Raw genomic sequence first — 5,647 nt, forward strand, 5'->3', positions numbered from 1 at the left:
GCTCTTTGCAACACCATGGCAGCTTGTCTCTCTGATATCCCAATAAAACAACTTCTGGAGCATTAATTTTTCAAGATGTGGGTGGTTATTTATACCATTGCAGTTTGTGTAATGGCTGAGCCTTGTTCTGCCACGTTGCTGTTTTATTTCTTCAGGATTCAGTGCACTTTCTACTGATGCCAGCAGCAAGTCCCCCACTTACATTGCTGGGAGGAGGACTTGGCTATTGTGACAATAGCATATTGTATGTGAACTCACTCTGATAATGAGGATTTTGTAGATATGGCACTGCATTGATTTAATTGATTTAGTGTCTTTTCCATGCCTTGATCCAGAGCAAGACCCTCTCAGCTAGACTTAATCCTTGAAACTAAAGCAGACTTGTATCAAACTATTTTTTTGCAATGGTTGGAAGAGAAAAGAAAAAAGGAAAGAGGGATGATTTTTATGCTGGGGGCTCCTGCATTTCACAAGGGATAGGAAAATTTCTGTCTTGAGGGACACTGAGGCTGTTATCTCCAGGTGGGAGCTGGGAGGCAGGAGCAGGTGCCTCTCACGTTGGCAAGCTCTGGAAAGCCTGTATCCACCCCTGCACAGACAGCTCAGCGGGCGTTCCTGCGGTCCACAAATTGTTGCCAGCTGTCGAAGTGAAATGGTTCAGCAGTGAGTCTCCCAGGCTGCGTTCTGGCCAAAATTCAATCGGATTACAAAACAATTGCTCCAGCCTGTCCCAGAAGCAGGAAACCACCATCAGCTGGCTGGTGCGATCTGGTCTCGGTGACAGACAGTGCTGCTCCTTGCCTGCCACAATGTTTTTGCAGTAGCTTGCTGGGAGCAGTGGGTCTCCTTGCAGGTCTTACGAATGCAGCTCTCCCTCCTTCTCCAAGCTGTGGCAAAACATTTTCTGGAACTCCAGGCACCACATCCTCCCAAAGCGCTACCACTCACGTGTAACTGAAATAGCAAATACCTTTCACCAAAGTAAGAAAATTGCTTTTATTTTACATAGTTTGGCTGTGGACAGCCTGGCTGTAGATTGTCATTGAAGTCACAGAATCACAGAATCACAGAATGGTCAGGGTTGGAAGGGACCTCTGAAGATCATCTAGTCCAACCCCCTGCCAAAGCAGGTTCCCGTAGAGCATGTTGCACAGGGTCACATCCAGGTGAGTTTTGAATATCTCCAGAGAAGGAGACTCCACACCCTCCCTGGGCAGCCTGTTCCAGGGCTCTGTCACCCTCACCGTAAAGAAGTTTTTCCTCATATTGAGATGGAACTTCCCATGTTTCAGTTTGTGCCTGTTGCCCCATGTCCTGTCACTGGGTACCACTGAGAAGAGTCTGGCCCCATCCCCTTGACACCCACCCCTAAGTTATTTGTAAGTATTGATAAGATCCCCCCTCAGTCTTCTCTTCTCCAGGCTAAACAGACCCAGCTCCCTCAGCCTCTCCTCATAAGGGAGATGGTCCAGTCCTCTGATCATCTTTGTAGCCCTCTGCTGGTCTCTCTCCAGTAATTCCTTATCTTTCTTGAAGTGGGGGGGCCCAGAACCGCACACAGTACTCCAGGTGTGGCCTCACTAAGGCAGTGTAGAGGGGGAGGATCGACCTGCTGGCCACACTCCTCCTAATGCACCCCAGGAAACCATCAGCCTTCTTGGCCACAAAGGCACATTGTTAGCTCATGGTGAACTTGTCGTCCACTAGAACTCCCAGGTCTTTCTCCACAGAGCTGCTTTCCAGCAGGTCAACCCCCAGCCTGTACTGGTACATGGGGTTATTCCTCCACGGGTGCAGGACCCTACACATGCCTTTGTTGAACTGAAGTCAAATTGAAAAGACCTGGCCAGGTCTATAGGTAGCAAGACTATCTAATGATAGTTTGTAATAAAAAATATTTTGGAAAAGAGAAAGAAGTTTTCCATTTGGGGACTAAGTCAGTCTCTGATTATTTGTGATTAAAGGCAAGACATTAATGAGAAACAGATTGTCATAGATACACTTACCTGTCACATTTCTTCCCTCTCCCTCTTCAGCACTGACTGCCTACAACATGCTGAAGGACTTGGTGATGGATCTTAGTAGGATGCCTCAGCTAAAGTCCCACTTAAGCCCATGTGTAAGCTGGACCTTCAGGAGGACTCACTTAGAAGAAGAAGTCATCGTCTTCGCTTCACTTGTAGGTGCAAAGCAGTGAGGCAGGCATGTGTCAGTCTTTTCAGCATTTTAAGACTAAGTATAAACGTGAATAAGAAAGCAGGATGCTGATGAGGCCCTTGGCTGATCCCGCTGAGTAAGAAGTGCTGGCGGTGGAGCATTATCAGGCTGAGGCAGTGGGCTGCCTGTGGGCTCCTTTGCACTGAAAGGATGAGACCTGTAAAAGCAAAAGGAAGAGAAGAACGTGGAGATGTGGACGCCAGAGGGTATAATCAGGAGCTTCACCCCATGAAAGGGATGGGGGAGGGAGGCTTTGGTTCCTCTCTCTCCCACGCACCTTTACTTCCCTTTCTTTTCCTCTGTATTTCTAGTCCCGTGGGGAAAACATTGCTATTAAAGCAAAGCTCCAGGGAGCTAAAATATACGTAGAGATTCTTTGGAGGAAAACTTGGCTCTGATGAAGTCAACAGCAGTTTTGGAATCAACTTCAATGGAGGCTGAATTTCACCTTGCTGTAATACTCTCCTAAAACATTTCCAGGACCATACAAAACATTGCCTGCTTGATGCTGACCTTTCCATCACAACCGTACAGAGCCTGGTACCGTCCTGTGAAATTCACCATTCTTTTGTGATAAATCACATCCTTCTCTCAAGGGCTAATGACAAATAAATACCCCTTCATCATCCTGAGAATGGGATCAACAGTTTCATGTATCACTGGGCACTGTGACCAGACCTTTGTAATTTCAGTGGGAAACTGCTGGAAATCGAATGTTACTGCAGAGTTTGTTTATTTGAGGGACAACTGGAATATTCTAGTGATCCAGATTTAGTTATTTTTGGTGTCCCTTTCCATAGGGAGTTGGCAACCTATTTAAATCCAGGGGACCATGACTAGCTATTCAAGTTTTGCTCTGCTGGATTTGTGCTGTGTATATTTTGGAAACAATGTCTGCTCTGAGCAGCAGATAGAGCAATGCCACAGCCCACATCAGTGAAAAGCTCTTGTGATTATTTTTTTTTCCTCTCCCATTTTCAGTGAAGGCTGTGCTCTGTTCTCCCTGTTTCTATATTTTATTGCCAATGTGGAATGCTTTAAAAACGCCATTATGAAATGTGTTACCCAGTAGGATCTACACTGCATTTCATTCTTTATGCTCTTTCCAACAGCAGCCAAGCCCTGAATCTACGATATCATTCTGATGATTGAAAAAGCACAAGCATTTTCTGTTTGGTAAGCGTAACTCTGGGGCTATTGACAACAGGCTTCTAATGTAATGTGCAGAGCCCACATTTTCTTAAGTATACAGTGATTTTGACACAATTGGTCCAATTTTCCAAGGCACTCAAACATCTGAGGATCCCAAGCTGATGGTCTTCTTCTCAGGAAATGAGACCAGGCACTGGAGATTCAAAAGTTAGATCCAAAGAATGAGCCACTCAAATTAGTGAAGTCCAATGACTTTACCTTTTTCCTCATCTCCACTTTCTTTTCCCATTCCTGGAGAAGTCAGTCTGATGTCTTCACTTGCACTCTAACTTTCAAAAGCACTTCTGGAGCCATTACTTCACCAGCCTCGAAGGGGCCTGGGATCAGGGAGCGCATCAGCAGCAAGGGGTGACTCAGCAGTGAGAAGCTGTTTTCAGCTACAAACCTGCCTCCCACGACGACTCTAATCAGCGTATGCATGCAACCACGTTGGCTCAGCACGATGAAACAGCAGCCAGTTCTCATGCAACATCTGCCTCCGCTGTTGGTCTCTCACGTATGCCCACGTAGCACCATCCTCTCCGCGGCCAGGCACCGGGAGTGGATCTCCCCTTGCCATCCTTTCCCAGACAGCAACAAAGGATCCCTTGCCTGGCTCTTCCCCGTCTCACTGCTTGCCTGGCTCTAGTCTATGTCTTCCTGCAGACCTCTGCTACTGGTAGCAGCGATCGGCACTTTGGGAAGCCCCTGGCAGAAGACGGGACCACAAACTTTTATATATTGTATACTTTCATACACTAAGATGATGTGAGGTTTCCCTCTGCACTGCTTTGTCACCCCCAAACCCTGCCTCAAGCTGATTTGGCTGTGTCCTTTGGGACAAGACAGCAGTGGAACTGGGAACAGACTGGCTGCACAGGAGTGGGATGTTCAGAGACGTTCCCACTTCGGCCAGGGACTCACCACGTGAGGCTATAAAGGCAGGCAACTGCTCTGTTCTCTGTATTTCAAGACTAAAAAAACAACTCTGACCTACCAAGATTAAAATAACTTAAGAGCCTGGGCAGTGTCTTATTAACTGATCATTGCCAGAAAAATAAGCTGGAAAAATAAGCTGGAAAAAACCTCTTTTACTTGCCTTGTTCTATCTGTAAAAAAGACATTTGATAAAAATGTCACTTGAGCACATAGAAGTCAGCGGTTCCATCTAATTCCCGTAACCTTTACCTGCCTCCCTGGGCCCTTGTATCTCACTTACCACGAGCAAAAATCTTGGTCGTCCCACTGAGAAACAGAATCCTGGTGCAATGCACAGGGAACCCTATCAGGTAGTTGATGTTAAGAGCAAATTTCATTAGAAATATTGGTGAAAGACAGAAGAGGTGGATGATAAACCAAGGGCTAGCACAGAGCGTGTCCTGCAGAAGGCACTAGAGCTACCGTGGTGTCTTCAGCAGGAGTCACACTGGGCACGGAGTCTGGGCCAGTTTGTAGACCTCAATCTTCTACTCTTGTGAGCAGTGCTGGAGGAAGATGGCTGTAAAGTCCCTTTCAGACAGTTTTTGGCCAGAGAAATGTATGCATCCGTGGTGCTACAGATGATTAAAATTATTTTTGCTAGCACAGTTTATTAAGAAATGTTCTCAGTTCTTTGTTCTGCTAGTTATAACGTGAAAATAAACATTGCTCTGCAGATAGAGAAAGGCTGGTTAGTCTCCACTAAATTCCTGATGAGTAGCACCAAAGCTGTGGCCTCAAGAAGCTACAAAGGTTTTGTCAAATAGAGCTAAAGGGGTCTAAAGCCTAAAGACTGGCCTCCACTCCTGGAAGGAGCGCTGGTGGGATACTGTGTGCTTTAGCACTCTGCTGCGTTCCTTCCAGATGCTGTCTTGCTCCAAGCAGATGATGTCCTCAGTTCAGGACCTGGAGTCTGTAGAGTCGACAGGCAGAGCACTTCCAGATTGCTGGGGAGGAAAGAGATCCTAATTCAGCAGTCCCGCTTCACCTCAGCACCACTCTGTGATCTCTCAGAGCTTGCTGATGGCAGCCAAAAGGAGGGTGGACAACCGTAACAGTGTCCTGTCTTGTTTCCAGCTGGTGTCATGGCTTTTATTACAGACTTGCTGATTTCCATTACAGCTACTCACTGCTCGCATGCTGCTGCTGCTTGGCCACGCTGGCCCTTTATTGCAAAGAGGGCAACTGGTGGTGTAACATTTTCTGCTTTGAGAAACACAGGCCCTTGCCACTTGCATAAAGAAATTCCTACGTCATAAGT

Source organism: Nyctibius grandis, chromosome 3 (assembly GCF_013368605.1).
Source record: "Nyctibius grandis isolate bNycGra1 chromosome 3, bNycGra1.pri, whole genome shotgun sequence".
Classification (NCBI taxonomy): domain Eukaryota; kingdom Metazoa; phylum Chordata; class Aves; order Nyctibiiformes; family Nyctibiidae; genus Nyctibius; species Nyctibius grandis.